Consider the following 27305-nt stretch of genomic DNA (forward strand, 5'->3'; position numbering starts at 1 on the left):
ATTTTTCCTGCTTCGTGTTTGTTGTCTGGGAGGTGAGGAAAGTGGAGAGGAAAGGGGTCTCAAGAACTTAGGAGCATTGGTTCTTATTTTTAATTTTTTTTTCTTTTTGTAAAGAACCTAGTTCACTGATGCTCTCTGGCAACAGTGTAGCAAAATCCAGGCTCTTTCTTTACTAGGTCTTTGTTTTTATTGTTGCAGAGAAGGTTTGTGGGGCCCACAATGCACTCTTTGTTTTGTAAGGCCCTAAAATTTCTTCTTCCACCAAATTTCCAAAAGAAATCATTCCTTCTTTTTTACTTTTTTTCTTTCAGAAACTATGTCCTTTTAAATCTGCTACCTAAAATCACATAACTAAATTCCCAGCTGTGAATTCAATGTCTTCAACAATTAGAACCTTCTTTTATTACAGTATTTTCACACTCAGTGTGAACTTTCTCCTTCCCGCAGATGTTTTAGAGGAACTTTAGGACTGACACTAGTTTCTGTCTTCTCTTTTCTATGCATAGTGCTTTTGTTGGTGTTTTTTTTCCCCAGACTACCCTTGTTTGCAGCAAAATTTTGTGATAGTAGTGCAGGTAATTGTTCACTGGAATTCAGTGAGTTTTTTCCTCCTTTTTTAGTTACAGTTTGTTTTAGGTATGAGCATTGTGCCTTATAATTTACACAGTTTTATTTTTTCTTGTGGTTCTATAGTTCTGTATTAGTTTGTAGCCTATGCAAAGAGGTGCACATTTAAGCAGCAATTTCTGTCTTTGGCTACTCAGAAATTTTCTCTTTCTTGGCGGGGCGTGGTGGCTCACGCCTGTAATCCTAGCACTCTGGGAGGCCGAGGTGGGAAGACTGGTTGAGGTCAGGAGTTTGAGACCAGCCTGAGCAAGAGCGCGACCCCCTCTCTACTAAAAATAGAAAAAAAAAAAAAAAAAAAAAAAACTTAGCCAGGCAACTATAAATAGAAACAAACAAACAAAATAAGCCAGGCATGGTGGCACACGCCTGTAGTCCCAGCTACTCTGGAGGATGAGGCAAGAGGAGATCGCTTGAGCCCAGGAATTTGAGGTTGCTGTGAGCTAGGCTGATGCCACGGCACTCTAGCCCGGGCAACAGAATGAGACTCTGTCTCAAAAAAGAAAAAAAAATTTTTTTCTCCTGTTCACCTTTAACCTCCAGCTATAACTAATCACTGAACTTTAATTTATTCTATTCTTTTTTCTTTTTCATTTATTTAAATTGTTAGTCCCTATGTATACACATCAATATAGGTGCCATTGTTTATATATTTAAAGCATTATTTTATTTAATTTATATTTGCATCCTCGAATTGTTTAGGCTCTTCATTAAATGGTACATGCTTAAGATTTGGGGGAATTGATCTACTTCTTCTGTAACTTCCCATAGTCTGGTCTTAGACACTAATGGAATTCTCTTTGCAAAGGAAAACTGACTTTTTTTCTTGTTCTCTATTGTACACTCAGAAAATCACAGAAGAGACACATTGACAATATCACATATATGAAGGGCATATATCACATATATCACATACACCACTTTCCCTATGGACAAACCAGATTTCTAGGCTATCCCTAGGATCGCTATGCCACCTGGGCCCTTAAGAGCCAAGTGAGCCAAGAGTCAGTTTTGCTTTTTCATGTTGGGCTGAAACACAAGATCTTTTATCCCAAAGGAAACGAAGGAAACAGATGCCAGGCCAAACGTGCCTTCTCGGGTTTTGAGATGAGGGGGACATCTATGTCAAATTATTTTATCAATCTCAGTGATGGGTTGATGTAAAAAAAAAAAGAAAGAAAAGAAAAGAAAAGAAAAACTTAGGAGTAAAGAAAACAGAATATAGCTGTCAAAGAAGCTACTGAGAAAACCTGTAAAATAGGACATTTGTACAGAAATTGAAAATCTTAGGAGTAAGTAATCTTAGTGTAAATGTTCTCTTTTTAGATTGCATTCACAAGGTGCAAAATGAGAAAATTAGAAATATGCCATGTTTGGGCAGAAGTCTCAAGAGCATGTATTCCAACCGCAATTACAAATAAGGAAGTGGGGATGACAAACACAGAGATAGTAAGTACAGTTTATTGAGCACTTATGGGATAGGTACTATGCTCAGTATTTCACGTGCATTATGTTTACTAGTCTTCAGAACAACCTTTTGACATACAATGTGGTAGATATATTGGTTTCTTATTTAGTATCCATTTTATGCTATTCTTGTTTAAAAGAATTGTCCATGTACTTTGGATGACTTTGTAGTAGACACCGTTAGCATCTGATAATATCCCTGTGCTCCTCTAATTCCTCTTCTCTGTTACAGTTGGGTGGGCAATCTGAGTAATCCTGGCCAGTGGAACGTAAGTATAAAACGTCCCACTTCTAGGCTCAAGGAGGCTTTTGTTTTAGCATCAGTGTACCTTCCCCATATCCCTTATGCTGCTCCTCTCTGCTGGCGGAAGGTGGCCTGAAATTTACAAGACGGGGGAACAAGACTGAAGCATCCTGGGATCTAAATCACTGCTTAGAGAACAGTTGCTAAATCTGCACTGCACAGAGTAAGAAATAAACTTCCATTGTGCTAGGCCCCTGAGATTTGAGGGCTTATTGGCCATGATGGCGTAGCCTATTTCTCTTCTGAATAATAGAGAAATCAATACTAAGGGTGGTGTGCTGTCATAACAACAGCAAAAAAACCCAAACCCTAAACTGTGTGGCATTGGGTTACGCACCAGGAAGCACTGGGTAAGAAAAATCGTGTCTGAGCCTAGAAAGTTGAATATCCATGTAATGCAGAAACAAAAACTGTTTTGTAGAAGGAACTTATGCTATAGCTAGAAAGACACATCAAACCTACTGAGATTGTAACTGCAGGGGAAGACATGGGAAACCAGACTATTAATAGTCATGCTAACCACTATTGGCTGCGTTTTCCAGGTATTACAGAACAAGCTGAGATTAAGAAATTACTGGATGCTTTGCAGGAAGAAATAAAAGGAATAAACAAAGTTTAGAACTTCAGATCCTTGCATGGTTGAAAACCTTCCTGCTTCTACTCACAGAACAGTAAGATTTGGGTTTTAAAAAAGACACTGAGAAATCATGGACCTGTAAAACTTCTCAATTAAAATAATTTAAAGTTCAATTTCTCAGTAGAAAAAAGATTACTCGGGGAAAAGGTCAGATTAAGAGTGTGGTCTTCCTGTCTAGTGCTCTAGGTGCCTTCCAGGGAGTAGCTCTTCAACTGAAAAGGGTGAGGGATGCAGACTTAAGGAAACAAAATCCATCAGGTTCTAGAATTATATCTGAAAAATAACTTTGTGATTATTGGCCATGCAACTGAACAGAAGCAAATAGATAAGAGGCTTAATATTTTTTTTTTGAAGAAATTGTATTGGGAAAACAAAACAAACAAAACAAAGTGTGGACAAAAGAGGCTTTGATGTTTGAGTCTTTAAAAACCCCTGGTGTCCCCACACTGTTCAAGACAAGGACGCAGACGTCAGAGGTCGTGGAATCCTCCAGGAAGGCATGCTACGGCGTCCAGTGTGGATGAGGTTACCGGGACCAAATGGAGCGGCAGAACCCCCAGGATAGCAGAGCCGGGGCCCTGGTGGCCATGGGCAGGGGAGTTACTCCCAGGGAGTAACTCAGAGGCTACCAAAGAACTTCCTCCACCACCTGGCAAGGGCGTTTCATGCTTCTAGAATCTCGGGCCTTCAGAACACACCTGATAACCAGTGCCTCTGGGTTTCTCATGCTTCCCTTTCCCAAGTGGGCGTGCCCAACGTAATTACTCTGTGCAGACCCATTGCGTACGAATGTGCGTGCGGGAGATGGGCAATTCTGCCTTTAGTTACAGGTGGTCAGTCTAGGAGGAGACAGGCCCAGGTCTGACGGAGAAACCCACGCACCATGTGGATTTGTGATCCATGCAGGAAAAGGCTATTTTGGGTTGTGTCTCTCCAGGAATGGAGAAGAACAGAAAGGGATTTTCAAAGACCAGATCCAAAGCCATCGGTGGCCACCGGTACCCAGACACTCTTCTCCATTTCCAGCCTCCTGCATACTTGGCGTTGCCATTCGGCTTGCTCTGGTGAGTGGAATGTGGCTGGAATGATGGTAGCTCTTGTGTATGATGCCTTCCCGACCCTTATTTTCTTCCTTCCACAGGCTGGACAGATTATTCAGGAGAACACTGGAAGCGACAAGACAGAGGAGACAAGACCACCGTTGTCTTAGATTACAGATCACAGCTGAGAAGAGAATTGCTTGACCAACAGAAGACTATGACTTGAACCAGAAATTCATTCCATCACATTAGACTCCTGTGGTTTCAGCATCTCTTGTCACTGCAGCAGAGCTCTGCCTGTTTCATCTGTTAGAAATTCTGAAGGCAGTCCCAGGTCTCGGGTGTCTCTGTTGACCTGAGCCAATCATCAGGGTCCATGCCCGTGGCACCCGTGGCTTGTTCAAGGTTGTCATGCGATCTTGCTCGGCATGCTGGGCAGAGCTCTGTCTACCTTCTGCTCGACAAATTGTGGATACATGAGCCCTGAAACTGCCGCAGGAAGCCAAACTTGGGATAAAGTGCAGTGCCGGTGGTAGGGAGAGGAAATGAAATTGGATTCTTGATGACATCACTGAGCCTCTGAAGCAAACGAACCCTGGCAACTATCCTACCCCTGTTCTTCAAGACACACAAGCCAATACAATATTTTATTGTTTAAGCCAGCTAAGTAGAATTTTCCATTGCTTGAAACATAACGAATAATAAATAAATATGAATTACAATAATCCCTGTTTTAATGATGAGGAAATTAAGAGAGCTGAACTGAACTGTGATACACTGAACTGTGTAACATCGTGTAGCTGACAAGCGAGGAAGTTGAAGCCAAAACTGTCCCAGTCCAAATCCCACTCTACTCATCCCTGCGTGTTATGTTAGGTTACTGCCTCCCCCTCTATATTCTCGCAACATGCCATTGAGTGTAAGCGGAAAAAACGGGGGAAAAACTCACAGCAACCACCAAACAGAAGACAGGATCCCTGTGTCCCAAGATATTGTTCTTTCTGGACCTCTTACTTCTATTTTCAGCAGGCCAAATTAGAAAACCGATTCCTCTTTTCAAGCCCCGGCCATCACAGAGGGGCCTCTGTGATCCTGGAAGAGGCGCGACCACAGTGACAAGGCCTGTGACTAGCGGGTTTGGGCTCCGCCCTTGCGTGAGAGGAGCTGCAGCAGAGGGAACAGGCTGTGGGATCGGTACACGCGGTGTCTAAAAACAGCCAGCAGCTGTGTCTGATGAGCATCTGGGCCCCGTCACTGCTGCGCGGGGGGAGGGCCATGGCTCCATTAGTTACTGCGTTTTATAAAAATTAACAGTCTGAAACTTCAGGTCAGCATATTTAACAAAAATAAATCTTTTATTTCTAGAGTGTGGACCAGATGTGAATGTATTTGAAAGACTACGTGCTTCTGTGAGTGTCCGCGGATGTTTGGCACGAGAATGACGAAGATGTGTGTTTTCTCACAGGCATGTGGGCTTCAGGCCTTGACAGTTGGGAATCATAAAAACCCGTGTGCTGGGGACAGAGAGGGGAGAAAGAGCCTGAGGGGAAGAAAGGTAAAAGGGATAAGGCAGATGCCTGTCCAAACTCTGGGTTTTAGAGGTTTGAGATAAACAGGATTCATATGCTAAAGATATCCAAAGTGCAACAAATATTTTTCTTCCAGAAAGATACCGACTTTATTTTTTTCTATAAATTTAAGTGAAAGTCTATCCTTCAGAATTAAAAAAAAAAAAAATTCTTTCTAACCCTTATCCCTACAATTTTAGACATACCCCTTTTTTAACTCTTGGTACTCATCCCTTAAAAATTCTTGATCATGATGTGGAAAGAAGAGAATGAATGGAAGTGCTGTTCAGATGCCGCATATTTCTACGATAATGTATCCGCAGAATACCGGAATCATCAGATGTCAGGGCAGAGGAGAGCTCCAAGTTCATATAGTGCGGTGAAGTTGCTTGGAGACATTCACTGCTCTACTTCGTATGGGACATAACCGAGTCATTCCAAAAAAAGCACCGTGCCCACGGCAACAGCCACTGAAGATCTTATTCCACTTTTAAATCACACACACACCACTACCCGACACTCTACTCCTCTTCCATTCCGTCAGGAATCATTTTTTATTTATTTATTTATTTTTTGAAGCATTAACTAATTAGCTGCCTGGTCTCTTCCAATGGACTCCTGTCGCTCTGTTGTAACGTGCTCGGGGCGTCGGGGTGGCCTTTCTCCGACGCTGACAGGCCAGGGCTGTGTCCTCTTAACCTGCAATAGCAGAGACTTGTGCTGAACGTGTCTTCTCTCCAGCCCGCAAAATCCTCAGGAGAATCAGAAAGAGTCTGTCAACCGTCTGCACAGGCCGTGGTGAACTCAAGGTTGATGGGAAAGAAGACCAGAAGGCAGAGGAAAAGCGGGGAGGGAGGGGACCCGGGGCACAAGCACACAAACAACCTTTCACTTTGTTCCCGTCATTACAAGGGGAGGAGGCTAATTGGTCGGGGCAAGGCCGCCGTTAGCCGTTCCGCAGAGCACAGCATCACGTAGCCGTTTTCCTGCGTGTGCCCTGGGCTGGGTCCCCAGGATGGCGAGCGGGACTCTCACCTGCAAGGACAGCTCTGTCATCCTGTCTGCAGAACAGGCTCAGGGGCAGCAGACTCCTGCCCTGGGCCAAATCCAACCTGGCATCTGTTTTTATACTAACAACGACGGTTACATTTTTAAAGTTAAAAAAACATTCAGACTATTTCATGGCATATGAGAATTCTATGAAATTCAAATTTCAGTGTCCATTTATAATAGTAGAATCCAGACATGCCCACTCGTTTCTGTGCACTGTCCCCATGCTGGGGACAGAGACTCTTTGTTCCCTAAAGCCTAAAATATTAAAATATTTACTCTCTGGCCTTTTGCAGAAAAAGTTGGCTGACCCACTGGCACCAGCCACAATCTTCTAACAGAAAGTTAAACAGTGAGGTGACCGTACGTATTTGAATACCTGAGGAGAGTCTAGTCCGAGTTTATTTAGAGCACACAGGAGGGTTTGGGGCTCAGAAATCAATACTTTGAAATGAAGGCTTTAGAAGTAACAGCTTTTCTCTGACCTTCCCCTTCCTCCCGTCTCTCAGTCCTACTCTACCCCAGGGCTGGCCATGGAAACTAGAATCTCTTTTCTCCAAGGTGGCTCATAGAAGCCAGAACCCCTTCTCCCCCAAAGCCAGTCATAAAACTTAAAAATATCACCCTAGCTTTCCCTCGGTCTTTCTGTGTAAAAACTGGCCATAAAGAAATTATCTGACCTACATTGTTTGACTGTAGGTCACAAGATTCTTATTCTAGAAAGGGTCCTGTCCCACCCAGAAGGAAGGATGCTGCTCAGAGAGGCCAAGAAGAGCCCAGACAGACAGGCCTCGCTGGCTGTCCTCACTCAGTCTAGTCACATTGGATCTTACCCTTTTTGTTCAGTCATATTTTTACATGGCTGTCCATACTTTGTTGAACCTAAGAACAAAAAGAGACATTTTCCCTGTATCTTGGAGTCTTCATTTCAAAGGCTCTTGTGTATACATGTTAAATGAATTTATATGTCATTCCTCCATGTAATCTTTCTTTAGCTAGTTGATTTTTCAGTGGCCCTTCAGAGGGCCAAGTCCCCTGGGCCCCACAGTTTTGGTGCCGTGAGCAGGATCATCAAAGCCCCTCTGCTCTTCCGGAAGCTACAGTTCAGGGAATCCAAGAACCTGATCAGCTTGCAAAAGGGTAAGACTCTCTTACCATCCAGACTGGCAGTTTCTCTCTGAGTGATTTGGTAGAGCAGATGGTAAAAATTCACTGTTTCTTCTGCAAAATTTTGATTAATGGGAGAAAAGATTTGTGTGCGGCTAGTCTTGGTGTCGCAACTTTTGTGTACTTTTTGGCACTTTGTGGTGTGAATATTCATATCGTTTGATGCCTTTCCTCCCAGAAATAGTCTTTTCCTTTGTGCCTCTGTGTTGTTCTGTCATAAAGAAGGGTACCAGTTGAAGTTCCCTCTCGTCCTGTTTTATTTTTATTTATTTATTTTTTTTTTGAGACAGAGTCTCGCTTTGTTGCCCGGGCTAGAGTGCTGTGGTGTCAGCCTAGCTCACAGCAACCTCAAACTCCTGGGCTTAAGCGATCCTACCGCCTCAGCCTCCCGAGTAGCTGGGACTACAGGCATGTGCCACCATGCCCGGCTAATTTTTTCTATATATATTTTAGTTGTCCATATAATTTCTTTCTATTTTTAGTAGAGACGGGGTCTCGCTCTTGCTCAGGCTGGTCTCGAACTCCTGACCTTGAGCGATCCACCCGCCTCGGCCTCCCAGAGTGCTAGGATTACAGGCGTGAGCCACCGCGCCCAGTCTTCGTCCCGTTTTATGTCATTGAGAATTTGACTTGTGACCAAATGGGAACATTCTCTTGGTCTCTGCCAACTGGGGTGGGCTGAGGGGCCATAATTTTTGAGTCATGAGTCACATCAGGTGGCCAGTCTGAAAATGCCTGGGAACCTGAGATGGTTTTGCCCTGAAAGTGCCACGCTCCAGGGAGGGATTGTCCTAAGAATCCGACCCCTTCTTGCCCAGTTAATTGTGGGCGAGTCCAGTCCCAGGAGGGCCTACCTGGTGTCATGGATTAATGGCCTGTGACTGGCAACCCCACAAATTGGTGGGAAGCAAACACTATCCTTAACCGTCTGTGACTACAGGATACTTTTGCTCTCTTAGCCTTTATCTGGGCATGTGGCATCTTTGGGACTGCTTCTCTGAAGAGGCCATTGGATTGAGTCATTATTAGAATATGTACACTATTGGAAATTCTAATTGTCAATAGCCAGAAGATGGAGCCTTTAAATTAGACTACTGAATTTAAAAAAGCGATGCTAGGGATCTCTTGTTGTAAACTATTGCCTTATTTGTGTTGATGACAAGATCAAATTAAAAAACAAAAAAGACATTATAGTGTCACAGCTACCCTTAGAAATTCTCTGTACTAAACTAAAGAGGAAAAATATGACCTAAAACAAAGTTAGAACCTTCTGCTGCTCAGACTGCTTGCTTTAGAGCCGCTAATGCTATGAAGGCTGCCCTGCCTGCAGTCGGGCACGCAGAGGCCTGCTCGCTCCGTGCCGCGGCTGTCCGGGAACCAGCTCTTTTCGGTTTGATACTTATGTGTCTTTTTGGCTATTTATTATGGATTCTTTTCTCTTTCTTGGACAACTTCTGATTTCCTGTCTTCTTCAGTAGTCAGGGGGTGGGGGCTTCTGGGGCACTGTGTGAAGGTCAGCTGAGAAGCTGAGCCCCCAGACAATGTGGCCAGACTAAATGCAGGGGGTAGCCCCTGGTGACTGGCAGCATTTCCCTTTCCCTGAGCTGTTGTGCTTTGCACCTTTTTTGGAGACACCTCATGCAATCTTGATTAAGTCAGAACCCTGGTTAAAGCCTCATTCATTTCACTTGGGAGAGTAAGTTTGGTTAAAAAAAAGTTCAAAAGCCATGAATATCAGCTGTTTTTCCTGGCTAGAAATTTCTAATAATAAGAAATTTCTAATAATTTCTAATAACAAGAAAGTTAAAATGATTTTTTTGGAGAGCTCTATAGTCAACAAATTAATTAATTAAAACATATTTAGGCTATATATGTGTGTGTATACAGATATAGCTACATATCTCTCTCTCTCTCTCTCTCTATATATATATATAATATACATAATTTTAAAGCTACTGTTCTCTGTAAAAATTTCTAAGGCAACTGAATTTGTTTCTTTTCAGTGAACTAAATTCCCTTCTTCTTAAAGCCCTGCTAACTGTACCCACTCCCACCGTCTCTTTCTCCACTTACTTTTGTCTGTCTCTCCTCCCTCTCACCACCTTTGGTCCTTGATGCCACAAGAGGGACTAAAACTTTCTAATAGCCTGGATCCCTTAGAGAAACCGAAATGGTGCCATAGACTTCTCTTCTTGAAAGAAACCTCTGTGTTTCCTCATGGAACGCCAAGAGTTGTAAGTGGACAGATTAGTTCAAGTCTAAAACTCTCCTGTCTTTTGCATAAACTTCTTGATCTCTTTGGTTTTTAGATACATACATGTGTACATGTGTATGTTATATGTTGTGTCTATGTATATGTATATGCCTATATATGTTTACATATTATTTACACATGGTATCAAATTAACATAAAAATGAATGAGTACTATAACCCAAGATAGTTTTAAAATTGTTGGTAACATAGAATAAAAACATCTTCAAAATTTTATTTAGGCATTTTTCCTGGGTCTGGTGGTTAAACAGGTTTATGCTCTCTGATAAATGTGTTTGGGCCATGACACTGTTGTTCCTGTGGTATTTTTGATGCTCGCTTAACTTGTTTGTGAGCTTCTGCCTTTGGATATCAGCCTTTAGTTCACGTCGAATTCCCGAGGCCTAGCTCCAGAACCGTCCTTTGTCCTGGGCTCTTCTTCTGACATGTAATTAAAATTGCTTACCTCCAAGTTTTTTCACTGAAAATAAGGGTTACAAAGAATTAATATTGTAATTAATATACATAATTAAAGCTTTTAGTGTAAGAAAAACAATTCTGCATAAGAAAAATAAGATGTGTTTTTGGTAAAAAAAACATAAAAAGGCTTAAAATATGCTTTTTGTTAATGGATAAGTAATATTTTCTATGTTAGAGGTTTTTAAGGACTGTTTTAAATTGAAGGAATAAAAAGAACGATGGATAAGACGGAAAGGATGTAGAAACTTGGGAAAGAAAGTGAATGGGAAAAATAGTAAGAGAATATAAAAGGTTTATAAAATTCTTACCTTATGGTCAAACTGATTAAGACTGGATGGATTTGTTTGTAAGGTTTTATTAAAATCTGATCTAACATTAATAATACATTAATGCAAAAGTAGAATTTGGTTTTCTCTTTTAAACAAGTTTTTTTGTGTGGTATTAATAAGAAATACTAAAAAATTTTTGTTTACTTTTTTGAGGAAACTGCAAAAAAAAAAAGGAAGAAGCAGAAAGAGACGTTCAGTTTGCCTCGTGGTGTCTGTATTAGATCTTACTATTGTTTGGGAAACTGAGTCTCTTCTCCATCAAAAAGTAAAAGTTTTTGCTGTGTGAAATGTTTTAATTATCACTTTGGCTACATGAATGACCATTATTTTACAGTGACCTGAGATCCTATTTTGAGCAAGTATTTTAAACCTTCAATATTTGACAAACATTCCAAAATCATAATTTAAAATTCTAAAGTCAGTCTTTTTGACCTCTTCTTAACTTTTTTGGTATTAGGATCCCTGGAAGTCTAAGAGAGACATATTATGCTTTTTTGGATGTTAAAATCATACACGAAACATTGTCAAATAGTGTTTAAATTTCTTTGAATAATATTGATATGACAATGCTATTAATATGTATTCCAAAATTTTATGAGATTCCTAAAATTCTATGTTGATTATTAGTGATAATTATGATTATCATGTTAAACTGTTGTATGCCACAAAGATAACCAAATGTTCTTGTCAATTGTATCTTTAATCATGGCAATTCTAAGTCTTTTGTCATCCCCAATTATTGTTTTGCTTTTATTCTTCTTAAAAGGCCATTTATAATCAATGACAGTCCAAAATTTTCTTCTTATTTAAGGAAATTTATGGAAAGGGCTCTTATAAGTATTCTTGAATACAGGTTTCTGATAATTTTGGAGATTACACCATTGGACTAAGTAAAAACCTCCAGGGCTCTAATTAAAAATTTAACAATCGAATTAAAATCTGATGCATTCACTAGGGTTATTAACCCAACATCAAGCAGAACAAGAGTTAATTTACATGAGACTGAACTGATAGAAGACTGAAATAATTTTTTATGACTTTTTGTTTGAAACATTGCTGATTCTTTTAATGTTTTATTTTCCAGAGTAAGAAAACCCACTTTTTTCTTTTGAGTTTTTTAGCGTACAATAAATTGGACAAAATATATTTTGTAAATAAAAATTTGAAGCATTTATCTTTCTCTCTATCTGATATCTCCAGAATTTGGAAACTATTTGTGTGTATTCTTAATTTTTGGCAATATAGTTATTTGAATAAGTTCAATATGAATCTGTTTTCTTTTGTAATGGGATAAAATTGGAGACACTGGTTATTTTAACAAAGCTTTCACTGGAATGGCATAATTTCAGACATGATCAGAATGCTTTGAGAAATTGAGGCTATATAAGCACTTGGAAAGACTGGCCTGGTAGGTACATTGTCTATGCAGTTTCTTTACAAATTTCCTGACCTGTGGTAAGTACAGCACGTCACTTTCTGACAGTCCCAAGAAAATCAAGTTATTTTGGAGCCTTGAGAAAAAAGGAATTCACTGAATTCATGCAGGTATCTGCAGGCGCAGATAAATCCTTCCCTAGGCTAACTTCAAGAGGATTTTAAAAGTCTAATCTGAGATTCCTTATAAAAAAAGTTCCAACAAAGCCAATTTAAAATAGCCCATTTGGCTAATCACTTTTCTTGCTGCATTTTATGTAAATTATCAGACCAAATATAATAAGGCTACAATTTACTTTGCAAATGAATCGGTCCTATTATAATTCAACTTTGGTAAAAATGAAAGACTGGACAAAGAAAAATGATGTTTCAAAAGCAACCTATAGTATACCTGTCATTAGATTCTAGCCTTGTGCATTTTTGAGTTTTATTTGCCTATAATTTGGAGTGAATCTTGAATTCCTTTCTTGCTACAAGTCTCCAAACTAATGTTTCCAGTTTTTTTTTTTTTTTTTTCTGACTTGAAATCACTGAAATTAAAACAGCTTTTTCCTGAAGCCCTGCAAGCTAAAGCTAGACAACTGGATGTAAACTTTGGGAACAATCACTACAGCAACGTACTGTATGACCAGCCGTCACGCGGTTGATGTTCAGATCACTCAGAAAGTTGGCGGGAACACCTGCTGCAAACACAAACCAGCAACAGGCTGTCAGCTCGCCCCTGTCCGCTCTCACTTTATTTCAAGGTGTTTCGAGCTCAGCATTTAAAAATATTTTCAACTGGCTACTCTCTGGACTCGAAAACTGTTGCTTGTCCTAACCATAATCTTTGTTTTTCTCACGTTTCCATAGAAACGCCTCTTATTAAATATCTGATTTCTCCAATCATATAGAGGCCTGTGACTGAAGCCCATCTGCAACGCCCCTGCCTGCAGTGGAACAGGTCTGTGGACTGTTTGAGCGGACTGGCCTGTTCTTTGGACTAAAAGACTGGTTCCTTAGCTTGCAAGACAATTCACCAACCCGGTTTCTGGACTATGAAACTTGCTGGGAAAGTTTCATACAGGGCAATGCTGGGCTTGGGAAACTCTGCTCCAAAACAAAGGCCCCAGAAGCAACCTCAGGAGCAAATGTGAAAGTTTTTCTCTTACTTCTCCTGCCCTCCTGTCTCTCAGCCGCCTTCTCCCGAGGCTGGCCATAAAAACTATTAATGGAATCACTTTTCCCCAAGGTGGGTCATAGAAACTAGAACCGCATTTCTCCAAAGCCAGCCATAAAACCCAAAAATATCACTCTAACTTTCCTGTCAGCTTTCTGTGTAAGAACTGGCCATAAAGACATTATCCGCCCTACCTTGTATGACTGCAGGTCCTGAGACCCCATTCCAGAGAGGGTCCCGCCCCACCCCCCGTAGGAAGGCCGACGCTCAGGGAGGCCGAGAAGAATCCAGAGAGGCAGGCCCCGCGGCGTTTCCACGCTCAGACTGTTAACATGTCTGAGTTTCTTCAATCATATTTTTGTTCAATCATATTTCCACACAGCTGTCCATACTTTGTTGAACCTAAAAATAAAAATAGATAAATTTCCCTGTATCTTTGGGCCTTCATTCCAAAGATTTCTATGTATGCGTGTTAAATGAATTTGTGTGCCTTTTCTCTTACTAATCTGCATCTTGTCGGAGATTTTTTCAACAAAACTTCAGAGGCCGTGGTCGGGCACGGTGGCTCACGCCTGTAATCCCAGCACTCTGGGAGGCCGAGGTGGGAGGATCGCTCAAGGTCAGGAGTTCGAGACCACCCCGAGCAAGAGCGAGACCCCCGTCTCTACTAAAAATAGAAGAAAATTAGCTGGACAACTAAAAATATATAGAAAAAATTAGCCAGGCATGGTGGTGCATGCCTGTAGTCCCAGCTACTCGGGAGGCTGAGGCAGGAGGATTGCTTGAGCCCAGGAGTTTGAGGTTGCTGTGAGCTAGGCTGACGCCATGGCACTCTAGCCCGGGCAACAGAGTGAGACTCTGTCTCAAAAAAAAAAAAAAAAAAAAGAAAAGAAAAGAAAAAAAAGGAAAAAACTTCAGAGGCCAAATCCCCTTGGCCCCTATGAGACATTTCTTTTAGAAAATGATTCACATCTTTTTATACCAAAAGATACTAACTTGAGAGACCATCCTCGCTTATTCACTCGGCCATGTACTCACGTAGCAGGCTTTAGGAGGTCCCTGCTGCATGTGAAAGATGTTGTCCTCTGTGAGGGGCGTGGTGGGGACTCGGCAGCGCAGGGCCTTGTTGAGGACACGGCCTCCTGCATCACTGTGACACACTCTCTTCAAAATGGCTATGTTTTCCTCAATTTATATATAAATATCTCTCTGGTCCAAGCACATAACATTTTCTTCTTTCTGTTAAAATAAAAGATAACATTTGCCACACAAGTACTTCTCTCTTGCAGACGCAAAAAAAAGAAAAAAGAAAAAAAATCGCCTAACAGTTTCTTATAAAGTGGGTTTCAACATTGTCCACTGGAAAGATGTTAACTTACCTCTGTAGCTCCCTCTTTTGTGTAGAAAGAACTTTTACACACACCAACACATTTGTCTGTTGAGTCAGGTTCTAGTACTTCCAATCTACAGATAATTAAACCAAGGTTCAGGGGTTTGCCAGAAAATGACTGGAATGGCGTCCCCATTCAGGTCTTCTAATTCCAAACCACTACCTCTTTCTCTTGGCAACTAAAAAATTACTTATTTTCCTTTGGAGCTTCACTTTTATCCTGGTTAAGAATGGAAAAAACAAGAGTGACAAAGCCCTAAGAAACCCTGGAGAAATGAATTCTTGAGAACTAACTGTTGCTGCTGACTGGAAAAATTATAACTTCTCTTAGCTGTTGGCTCCAATTTGGACAAACCAATAATTTCCTTTTAGACTTTGAAATCTAAACATTTTTTATTTTTAAATTCTGCTTTGCAAAACCAAAGGGAGAGCGATGTAATGTAATAGAATGTGAACTCAATTTGGCCGCAGAACACCGGGCTAGATCTAGCTCTGCTCGTCTGCTAATGAGCTGTGTGTCCTTCACTTTTGGGGTGAGTCACTTCAGATTTCTGAATCTCCAAGCACTGTTTTTTTTATTTTTTTTGGAGGGGGCAGTCTATAAAAGGAAAGTGTTGAATTAGTTACATTCTATGTTCTTTCCAGGTTTAATACTCTGAGATTGCAAAAATTCTTTTTTGGTATTTTTGAATCAGTGCTAATTTTTACAAAAATGCTATTTTATCCAATCATTGCATTAAAGTAATAATGGTTTTTTTCTAGACTAGCATTAAATATAAAATGTATTTTCTTTTCATAAATACTACTTTGCAATGAAAGAAAAGTGCTTTTCCTGGACCAGATCTGGTTATTTCTCTAACGTCGGTGGAAATGCAGCAGCATCCTCTTGCGTCGGTCCCCTGGCGTGGTCTTGAACCACATCCCGTAGCGATCTTGCCCTCCTCCGACCCACGGTGCCAGAGTCTAAGTGGCTCACGTGGGCTTGAACACATTCTACATCATGACATCATTTTTACGGCATTCTCTTATTCTGTTGTTTAAATTTAGTCAATTAAATGCATGCCTGATTCTGGCCTTCCCAATTAGATCCTGAGCCCACTGGGTGAAAAACACTGGTCATAATGCTTAGTATGCACAGAGCTGGTGCCCTGGAGCCAGAGAGACTCAGATAAACCTACTGCCATTTGTTAATATACGTCTAACAAGTTGAGTGGATGGGCATTAACCATTGCCAGCATGAAGACCTCAGGATTAAAAATGTTTCAAGTGCTTCATCAACACTAAAACTTTGTTGATATTTATATAATAAACATGTTATGGTCTCTCTTAAAACGTGGCATATCTTTCCTAGAGTGCTCAATAGTAACAATGAATGTTGAACAAATTATCATTTTTTCTTCTTGGGATAAAGCATCTTTGCAAAAATTACAATTCTCTATTTTCTCTTGAATATACAACTAAAAGACCAATGTTAAGAGAGGATCCACTAAATGCGTTACTTCATTTTTGACTACCATCAAAATGTGTATGTTGATTCATTCATGTCACGTTTAGCCCTAGGATTTTGGGCAGCATCTTGACACAGAGATACCTGGTGGCAGTTCTTGTAAGCAAAGAATAATTTGGCTTAGAAATTGCTGACTTTTAAATTATTAACACAAAAGCACACCAGGAAAAGAGGGTTTCCTTAGCAAAATGTTAGAATCACAGCCCTTTCTCTTGAAGTTGTCACCATTCGATGTGAAAGATTGTTTGATGTTGCTGAGGTTGAAAAACACCCGTTCATTTTTTTTCCTAAATAAAAGCCTTTGTTTCTCAGTTTGATATTTTTCATGAATAATTGGAAACTGGGGAAATTGAAAAGGATTTTTGTCTCTAGCTGAATTGAAATGGTAAACATTCTTGGAAAGCAAAACCTGCAAAGCAGCAAGTACTTTTTTTTTTTCCCCAAATGTTTAAACATAACCTGGATATTGAGAGGCAAAAGACAAAACAGAAGCAAAAACCCACAATAGCAATGGGGTGTCTGCTTTATACTCTGTAAAGCCACAAGGAAAGTCTTTATCCAGGTTTCTATGGCCCATTTACAATGCAATAGCTATTATCCCCAAGAATGCTTCTTGCCTAGTCTAAGAACAGTCTCTGTGGCTCACCTAAATAGATATTCAGTTTTATTGAAGATTAGATACATGGACATTGTTTCTTGTCATTCATAATAGTGCATTGTTTACTGTATGGACTGATTCATGCTATCTTTCCACTCTTTGTGGGTCAACCTGATAAGTGAGAATAATGATACTAAATAATAAGAGTAACAATTTCCAGTTAAAGAATACCAATTCACCAGGCACACAAAGTACTACACAGCTTATGGCTGGGTTAATGTTCACAACACCCTTTCAAAATAGCTATCATTAGCTCTAGTTCCATTATACAAATAAGGAATTTGAAATTAACCATTTTCTTCCAGGACAGATACTAATCATGAGTGAAGCTAGAACTCAAACTCAGGTCAGTTTGTCTCCAAAGAAATTGTTGCATCTCATTCTTAGGATGTTTAAAATGCAGATGAGGCATTTGGACACTCTTAGGAGAAGGAACCCGACGGAGCAAACATTGTTGCTAAATACGGAATGAGTGACCTAGACAATGTTCTAAGGAAAGACTATTCACACAGAGCGGGGGCTGTGGAGGGTGGCTCAGTGGAGCACGCTATGGGGATGGGAAGTGGGACTAACAAACCCCCTAATGGGTCAGCAGAGGATTTACTATTTTGCAGTGAAAGAGGAGGTAGGATGAGTGCATATGAAGAACTTCATACTGATTTTACTCATTTCTCTAATTAATAGGAGACAAAGGTCTTCTCAGTTATATTTGCCCTTTTAACCAACTTACAACCAGGAGAGGACATCAGGGTAAACTATCTCCTTTAACAAAATGCACACTCGATAGCCTCACCTGTAGGCATTAACCCACGGACAACAGTGAAGTGACAATCTGATGTCATTATAGCCATTCTTGTATTGGAGGCATGACAGCCGAATGAGAGGAAAGCAGGATGGAAAACTCTGAAAGGAACACGAAAGAACTCGCAGGTCAGAGCACACCATGGGCAGGGCTGACTTTGGGCTTTGCCTGGACAGGCCAAGGAGCACAAGGCTTAGAGGAAAGCCCGAAGAACTGAGGCCGTGTGGGGGCAGAGGCCGGAGCTGTAGGCAGGAGCAGATGGCCGGTGTGTGCCACATGCAGCCCAGGCTCAAGGCAATGTTCTGGGTTTACGACTTCAGAAATTCACAGCAGGTATCACAAGTATGTCGGACACTGAACAGGACTTTGCACCAGACAACAAGTTAAGAAGTAGAAAAGACCTGTAGCCTCAAAGAAATAGCTACCAGGAGGGAGTCGGGCAGTGGGCTTCTCCTAGTTACTTGGGATGCAGTTCCGGCCTCAACCTAGTCACATTAGACAAGGACATGCAAGAAGGAGGAATAACAATGTCCTGGGTACTTGTGTCCAGAGACACAAGCAGGCAAAGGACAAGGTCACCAGCCCGAGGTCCCCAGGGCAGGTGCGGGGGGTGATGCCGGACCAGCATCCAGCTGTGGCAGCCTGGAGAGAATGACGGGTTTCAAACAGTTGCGGGCGGCTGTGGTGCAGGATATAGCTTCACATCTCAAAAAAAGATTATGCACTCCTGGAAGACAGCGTTCATAATTTATTTAGTTATTTATTTGTTTTTTAGTACCCCTGAGAGCCTAACATGAAGACTTGCACAGAGTAATGCTTAAATGAGTTTAAATTGGTTGGTAGAATGAAAAAATGAATAAAAGAGAAAATATATGCAGACACAAAAATGATAAACAGAAATAGTGTGTTCTTAAAGGGAGAGAAATAGAAAAGCCTTCCGCCCCTAAGTTCTCTCCCTGGATGGCATGACGCTGGCTAGTTGACATGTGAACGGCGTGAGCTTCATGGAGGAATGTGTGTGCGGGTGAGAAACCTTCCGTCCATCTGCAGGACACCAAAGGGGACATAGCTCAGGGCATCCACAGCACCATCCATCAGGCCAATGGGTGTAGCTGCCAGGACACCATTACTGCTCAGCCCTCACTGGCGAAGTGCTAGCAGTCCTGGAAATCTGTGCACCATTGCCGAGGGCAGAGGACCTAATTCCGAGTGTGCCCAAAGCCAAATATGCACTTGCCCGTTGTAGTCTATAGGGAAGAAGGGAAATAGAGGAGCCGAGTAATTGCAGAATAAGAAGCAAAGGAATATGCTCAAAGTCTAGCTAAAACAAAAAAGGGTCCGTCCTGGGAAAAAAGGAATTAGTTTAAAAGAGACTAATTTACCAAGCATAAAGCTTGCAGTGTGTTATGGCAAAATCCTTCCGAAAATGAGGACCTGAGCCCTGGGTGCATCTGCCCTCTCCCCTCTGCCACAGCTGGGTGGTCTCCCAGGCCAGCGGTATCAGTACAGCCTGAGAACTTGTAGGAAATGCAAATTCTTAGCCTCTACCCCAGACCTACTGAATCAGAAACTCTGAGTGTGGGGCTTAAAAATCAGTATTTTAAGAAGCCCTCCAGGTGATTATGATGTGCTCTGAAGTCTGTGAACCCCTAGTCCAATGTGTGACTGCAGAGACTGTTTTCCCTTGAACTCCTCTCAGTAGGATCCATTTGAGGTCCTTCAACTCAACAGGAAATCACCGAGTAGACCCGGTATTAGTTAGGATGACTCCTTTGTTTCTTGGAGTAAAGGCTTTAGTGACTCTGGTGGACAGAATCCTGGGGATGATCCAGATTACTGTTGCTTCATAAAGAGTTAGTCAGTTCAAACTACTGTCAAAATATAATTTCCAAAATGTTAGAAACATGACTCACACAAATGTAGAATTACTACATGTCAAAGATTCTGTTCAACCCATTAATTGATGAGGAAACTAGTAAGACGGTAAAGTAGAGAAACTGGCTATTTATAGGCATTTAAAAATAAAAGAGGGATATTAGAATATGATTAAAAACAAAACTGCTTACTGCCCCATGGGGCAATAAAACCATATCTTCAGGGATTATGCTTTTCTATAGAGCATAAATCATTTAAATCTCTGTAAGATACAAATCCACAGGTTACACTTAACTTTGCAGAGTTTGGGAACTTAATAGTAAATAGCAAAGTCAAACAATACTACAGTCTCCTAGAAAATTAAATATTTCTTGGGTGAGCCTATTAGATAATACTCCAGAATGACATTAAAAGGGCAGGAGTCACCCTCACTATGTGGGTGTTTTTTTTTTTTTTTTTAATAAATGTGTTTTGGAATTTTTTTTCGTAACATTACAAATCTAGTGTTTAGGTCCTAATTCTTGGTGGGTATTTCGTCTCACTGAGCTGGAGTTGCCCCAAAATCAAAGGAAGGAGAATGCCCCAAATTGGCCTGAGGTGGAGCCTGTTTGGATTCCAAAGGGAGAAGTTGCAGGCAGACACCGTAGCACGTCCTCGTGAAGGACAGTGAGAGAAAACGGGTGTTCTCCCGGGGATGGAGTTTATATGAGGGTATAATGAATGTAGCTCAGGGCCAGGGCCAGGGCCAGTTTTTTTTCCTTTTTCAGTATTTTGGACAACAACATAGATACCTTTATCAGTGCCCGGGAATGTTCAAGGCCCTGGCTTGGGTTCGAGCCTGCTGGAAAAATCCTGTAGCTTGCCGGGTCACAGAGTGGTCAAGGAACTCTGTGATTTCCTCGCGGGTGGCACAAAAATAAAGGGTGGAAGCAGACCTAGCGGGCCCTTCGGTGGGGTTGGGTGGGGCTCCCGGCTGGTTCCTAATCTGTGAAATCTGCGCGCGGTGGTTGCTGCTGGTGGCGGTTCCCTCCTCTCCGCACCCCGCTCCGCGCTGAGCCTGAGCGCAGCGTCTGCCCCGCCACGCGCCATCGCCCTGCACTGTCTGCAACCTCCGCCACCGCTCTGCCTGCAGTCATCTTGTTCTCCTGACGGCCGTCTTCAGAGACTGTCACCAAATGCTGCTTCAAATTCAGAAAAAAGCGGTTCAAGGGACAACTTCCATGTTCTTAAAGGCCTTAAATGGGACCTCAATCCTTGCTAGGGATTTATTTCAAGAGGCTGATCATGTCTCAGGGAAACCAGAAGACGGTTTTTAAAGCATTTACGGGGTTGATTTTTAAACATCAGGACCAAAGAGACGTAGAGGATGCGACTGGGATCCTGATGGGGGGTAGCTGGCGGCAGCAGTCAACAAAAAGCAAGACCTCAAAGAGAGAAGTGAGACACCCGCTGAACACTGAGCTACGGTTAATTTCTCCTAGCAGAAGAGCTGAACGATACCCAGACCTGGCTGTCATCTTCAATCTGCACCTGCCCATTGTCACTCTGTGGAAGGGGTTCTTAACTTAGAATCCATGAACTCCCAAAAAGACCTGCGAGTAGAATCCACGGAGTCCATGAACTTGGATGGAGGAAATGTTGAATCTTTATTCTTAATGAATTCTAACTTGAATTTAACATCTCTTTCAATTACTAATGAAGGCAAGAAACCATAAAAATATTTATTAGCAGCATTTGCGACTTTACCATGGATACTTTAACATTGACATAACTACTTTGTCATTTTGTTTGATTTGTTACTTAGTGTGTTAATAAAGCGCAGGGAATCTATATGATTTATTTAAAATGATTTAATAACTATATTTTAATGTAAATACTTTCCTTTGTACTCCTATGTATTTCATCGTGTGCATTTAAAAACATTATTCTGAGATCAGATTCATATGCAGTATCAGACTTCTAAAGTGGCTCATGGCACAAAGAGGCTTCATAACACTTGTGTGTTGTAACATCAAACAAAAGAAAACAAAACAAAAATCAGTTGTGTTTAGTTTGTCTGCCAACTTGTGCTTTGCAGGGTTTGTGCTGGCATTTTCATTTGCTTCAGCTAAACTAGGAAAACAACATGCCCCTGGTTATTACGGACCATATTCTTCTACATTCTTTTTCTCCTCGGATGAGATACACACACCCACACACACACACTCACATATATACAAACACACCTTCTTGCTTTTTGAAAAGAAGTCTTGGGTATTTCAAAGTACAAAGCAGTATTTACGGTTAGGATGTGAGGGAAGAGCTATGCTGAGTATTACAGGATGTCTCAACATCAACTCAAGCAACTAATATCCATTAATGCAGGATCCAGGCAACCAGTTCTTTTGACCTCACTAAATCCTTTCCAAGGCAAGAAGCTTTTATTCTTCTTCAAGCCTCAGATGGCAGATCAGGGATAAAATAGCCCTTCTTTCCAATTATGAGCTTCCACAGTCATTGTCTGTAAAAGGAATAGGAGATAATGAAAAGAATGTTATTTTAGTTCACAACCACACTGGATTTGTTTTCTCCACTTTTAATTTATATTCAGCATCGGGCAGTCTGCAGAACTCCTTATTGGGGGGGGGAAGATAAGGACAAGTGTTTATTCTCCTCTTCATTTCAAATTTGGTAAGAGATGAAAAGCCAGGCAACAAAGGCTTTTACTCAAACAACCACTTTAAGACTTGGGCTCAGAATCTGAGAAAACGTGTTCAGAGGTTAAAGAGTTGGATTCAAGTGCCTGCTCTGCTACTTACTAACTGTGTGATTAAAGGCGTGTTATTTAATCACTCAGATCCTTAGGAGTGTAAATGTGCTTATTGTGTCTACTTGTAAGGGTTATTGCAAATGAAGTGTGTTTCCCAATAGATCCCAATAGTTTGTAAGGTGGGAAAGAGTTTCAGACGGAACTCTGGGTCTAAGCACCTAAGGACAGGCATAACTGGAGGGGCATGGAGAAGACAGACTGGAATCGTATCTTCTCATCCTGTTCCCAACATGACAACAAATGTCTGAGCACTCATGGAGAGAGGGACTGCAGGCATTGCTAAGAGGACTGTTTATCAGGACTATTTCTTCGCTTTAGGGAGATCTGTGAGATGCAGGGCACAGGCATCATAGTGTCCAGGTGAAGAAATAGGACAGAGTGAGACAGAAGAGGCATGTTTTCTGCAGGGAAAGCGGTTGGCTCCAGAGTAGTCAGGCTGGAAGAGTGGAAGGGGATTCTGATACATTACTTAGGTTTCTTTGGGAAGCACATGAGGACATGGTGTCTAGACAGCCTGCATCTCAGAGAGCAAGGGAGCAGACATCAGTGGGAAGTGAGGGTCACCACTCTGCAGTGACTACATGGACAATGGACACCAGTGAAATGAGGGCATTAAATAACCCTGGAGTGTTTTCACCATTGCATATGAGACACCTTTGGGTATTCCCAGAAGTGACTGGTGTAGAGAGAGAAGGTGAATCTTGATGTGCTGGACAGCATGGGCTGGGGAGATGAACAAGTAGGGTTTGAGTTATTTCTGTTAATGTTCCCTCTTGCAGGCTGGAGGGGGCCTGGGAAGTTTGGGTTCCACAAAGACAAATTAGAAGTAGTAGCCTGTGAACCATCTTTGTAAGATATAAAGCCTTATAAAAAGGTAGACTTTTGGGGTGCTTTTCTTTTCCAGCAAATTTCCCAGCACTCTGTGGACAGTAAACAAATGTCTGTTGGTTGAATGAAGGAATAAAAATAAAAGGGCTAACTTTAGGGTTGATCAAACTAATTTACACTCAATATCCACTTTGGCTAACCACTCTAAAGAAGAGAATTTTTTCCACATTTGAAGACCAGCAAAACAATTATTCACGAGCCTCTTGTAAGCTCAGGGCAAAGAGCCAGCAGTGCTGAGCCAGTAAGAGCGAAAATCTGGCCTGGCTGCCAGCTAACCGATTTTCTCCTGCATGGAAATTATGCCCACAGGTCCTGTCTGTCGCTGCTTTTCATGTTCTGCTTTCAGTCACTGAGGATTCCTATTGAAGACCCTTCGCTGAATTCATATCCATGTATTTTCTAGTCCACTCTATATTTAGAATCCAGAAAAATAAAATTAAATGTAGTTTTTATGACACTTTAGATTTTTCGTTTTTTTTTTTTAAAGTGAGAAAGCACTATTGAAGATTCTTTTTTTTTAAGATGCGAATATATTCAATAATTGTTTCATGGTTTTACTAGTTAATTGTGAAATGTATCTGTCAATAAGGTATCAAGTGGATTTTATGAACTTCCCCAAGTCAATTCGGTTAGGTGCAAGTCTTTGATTCTTTTCGGAAAGGCTAGCAGATTGAGGTGGATGAGGGTTAGCTACTCATTTACAGCCTCGCTATCAATTTGTGAAAAAGTAAAACTTCAGACCAAGTTCTATCCCTACACAGACATTTGTTAAGCGAACACCCATTAGTAAAGAGGCACGGATAGTTCACGCAGCAGTTACGTACAGAAGCTCACCTGGAATTTTCAGGTGATCCTACTACACTAGTACAAAAGAGTTATGCAAGGAAGTCACAATAACTTTGAAAAGGCAAATTTTGTTATGTTTGCAGTGGTTATCGGCCAAACAGTCCCCCAACTCGATGGCTGGACACAAGCTTCAGGAATCTCCTAATAATGGTACTCGTGACAGACCTCTACATCCTAATACTCTATTTATGCAAGAATGGACCAAATTTTTAAAATGTTTTAGCCAATTTACAGATCTTATATCACCACTAAATATGGACACATGTAATACATACACAAACATGTACATATTAATATATGTATATGTGTACCCACATTATAATAACAATGTCTAGGTTAGAGGTCAACAAACATTTTTTCCTAAAAGGCAAGACAGTAAATAATCATAGGCTTTCGGGACACACAATCCCTGCTGTAAAGTCTATGTGGCAATGCCTGTATTGCAGCAACTAAACCAGGCCATTGTAGTACAAACCAGCCATAGACAATACGTAAGGGAATGAACGTGGTTGTGTTTTGGTGCTTCATTTATGGACAATGAAATTTGAATTTCATGTAATTTTCTCATGTCATAAAATATTATTTTTCTTTTGACTTTTTCAAATATTTAAAGATGTAGTATGAATAGATTAAATAATTATTTTTGAGAGCATTTGCATCGCTCTCAATGACAGTGCTAAAATTTAACTATGTGTTGCATATATTTAGGTGTATCCAGTTGTTAATGATGTTTTCCTGTGGAAAGAAATCATTCACGAGGATGTCTCATTACTCTGTGATTTTCTGAAGAGTGGCAACGTATCCTCTGCGGTTCTTCATTCAGAATCAGTTTGCAGTCCCTGAGACTATGGCCTGACACAAGCCTCTATCATAGTCCTGTTGGATTTTAATTTGTTAGAGGTTTCCCTACTGCAGACTAGAAGGGACTGAGTCGAACAGGTTGGTGAGAGGGGAAGGGGCTTTTCTCCTACACCCGGATCCAGTTGATACCGGAGTAGCGCTTCTGCTCACGTGACCCCCTCCAGCGCTCACAGACACAGGCACACGCTATACCCATATCTTTTGAATGAGAAAAAAATTAAAGAACTTGGTTTATTTAATTTACATCGTGGGAATTGAATTCACATCGTGAGGATGGGGTCTCTTTGAGATTTAAGTTCATAGCCCTCCTCTTTTCAAGCTTTAAATTCTACTGAATTTTCAACCTACTTGCAAGAAGGTGATTTCTTATAGCCATTGTATATTCCTAAAATTCAGAGTAATATGTATGTATATATAATAAATTAATATTTAATAAAGAAAAAGTGGAAAACCTATTCTCAGGCTGCCGTCATGGGCCTTCCCAGGACAGGCAGTGGGGAGTATTTGGTCTGCAGAGTGTAGTTTGTCCACCCCCCATCTGGGCTGTAATGCTTTAAAGTCAATTTCTGAGGCTATAGCATCTGTCCTGTGACCAGAAAAGATGAAAAATGAAAAGACATTAATTAGTGAACACGTGCTTGCAAGTGTTAGCTGATTCACTCATTACAGAAGCTCTTGTTACAGACTGTATTACTGTCACCATTTTGCACGAGGGGAAAGGAGAGCTCGGCCACACTGCAACACAGAGTAGAGTCAAGCACAGACCTAAGGGATTTCAAAGGTCACACGCTGTCCTCTCCAAAGTCATGCACGGGGGCTTTCCCTTAGAAAGAAACAATGATCCCTCTCAAGTAGCGGGGGTCTGAGCTGCTCTCCTCACAGTGGCTCTCCTGCCCACTCCGCTGCCTGCCACGTGGCTGCCCCGGTGAGCGCTGGGACTACAATGTGGACGGAGCTCCTCGACGCTGTTCAAGGAACCTGACCTGCGTGTCGGTGGTGGTGTTGGTGTGGCTGGAGGGCAATGGCGTCATCACAGCTCACTGCAGCCTCACACTCCTGGGCTCAAGCGATCCTCCTGCCTCAGCCTCCTGAGTAGCTGGGACTACAGGTGTGGTGTGCCACAGCGCCTGTTTGTTTTTTTGGCCTAGCAGGTTTTCAGAGGCTCTGAGAAACTATTAAAGGGCTTTAAGCCCTGGATTGACATAATCAAATGTGTTTTAGAAATGTAGTATTGAGATTTGAGTGAGTGATAATGATAGATATACGTTTTATATAAATGATATATATATTTTTTAAAAAGATGAAGCAATATGTTTCAAGATCTTTAAATAGCAATATGCACAGAACCATCTCAACTTCTTAAAAACACATAATTTTCCATTATATGAATATATAATTATCTATTAACTAGTCCTATGCTGATGGGCTTTCATTTGCTTTTTTTTTTTTCCTGGAACTAGTAGATTTTTGAAGGCTCTGAGAAATCACTGAAGGGCCTTAAGCCCTGAATTGACATAATCAAATTTGTGTTTTAGAAATGTGGTGTTGAGACTTGAGACTACATTTCAGACCAAGAACTCAGCACCAAATGAATCATTGATATTACCAGTTTATATAATAAAAGCAAAGATACAACTATAAAAGGCCATACTTATTTGAAATAGTGAAAGTATATTCTAAGTTTTTAAAATAGGTACATATATTTTATACACAAGAAGATCTGACAAAAAATATGTGAAGCACATACAAAATAGAACTGTGCTGTATCTTACATCTAAACTGAGTGTTACACAAAATAAATATTGATTACATAATTGACACTTAGTTTGTTTTACTTTTCAGAATTTTTGAAATAGTAAAATTCCAAGTGTTCATTGGAAGGACAATCTTAGTATGCTGAATAAAAATTCACATAATCTTGACTCAGAAATGCCACCTGTAGGTACTATTAATATTTCTCTTACGTGAAATAAGGTATGTACTAGTATATAAATTGCAGAACTTTACATAAAAGTAATTGATAGGAAGCAACCTAAATCCCCATCAATATGGGATTATTTAATAGATAATTATATATCCATATAATGGAAAAGTTTGTAGTTTTTAAGAAGATGAGATGGTTCTGTGCATATTGCTATTTAAAGATCACTAAGATACAT

The sequence above is a fragment of the Eulemur rufifrons genome, chromosome 6 (genome assembly GCF_041146395.1).
Source record: "Eulemur rufifrons isolate Redbay chromosome 6, OSU_ERuf_1, whole genome shotgun sequence".
Taxonomy (NCBI): Eukaryota; Metazoa; Chordata; class Mammalia; order Primates; family Lemuridae; genus Eulemur; species Eulemur rufifrons.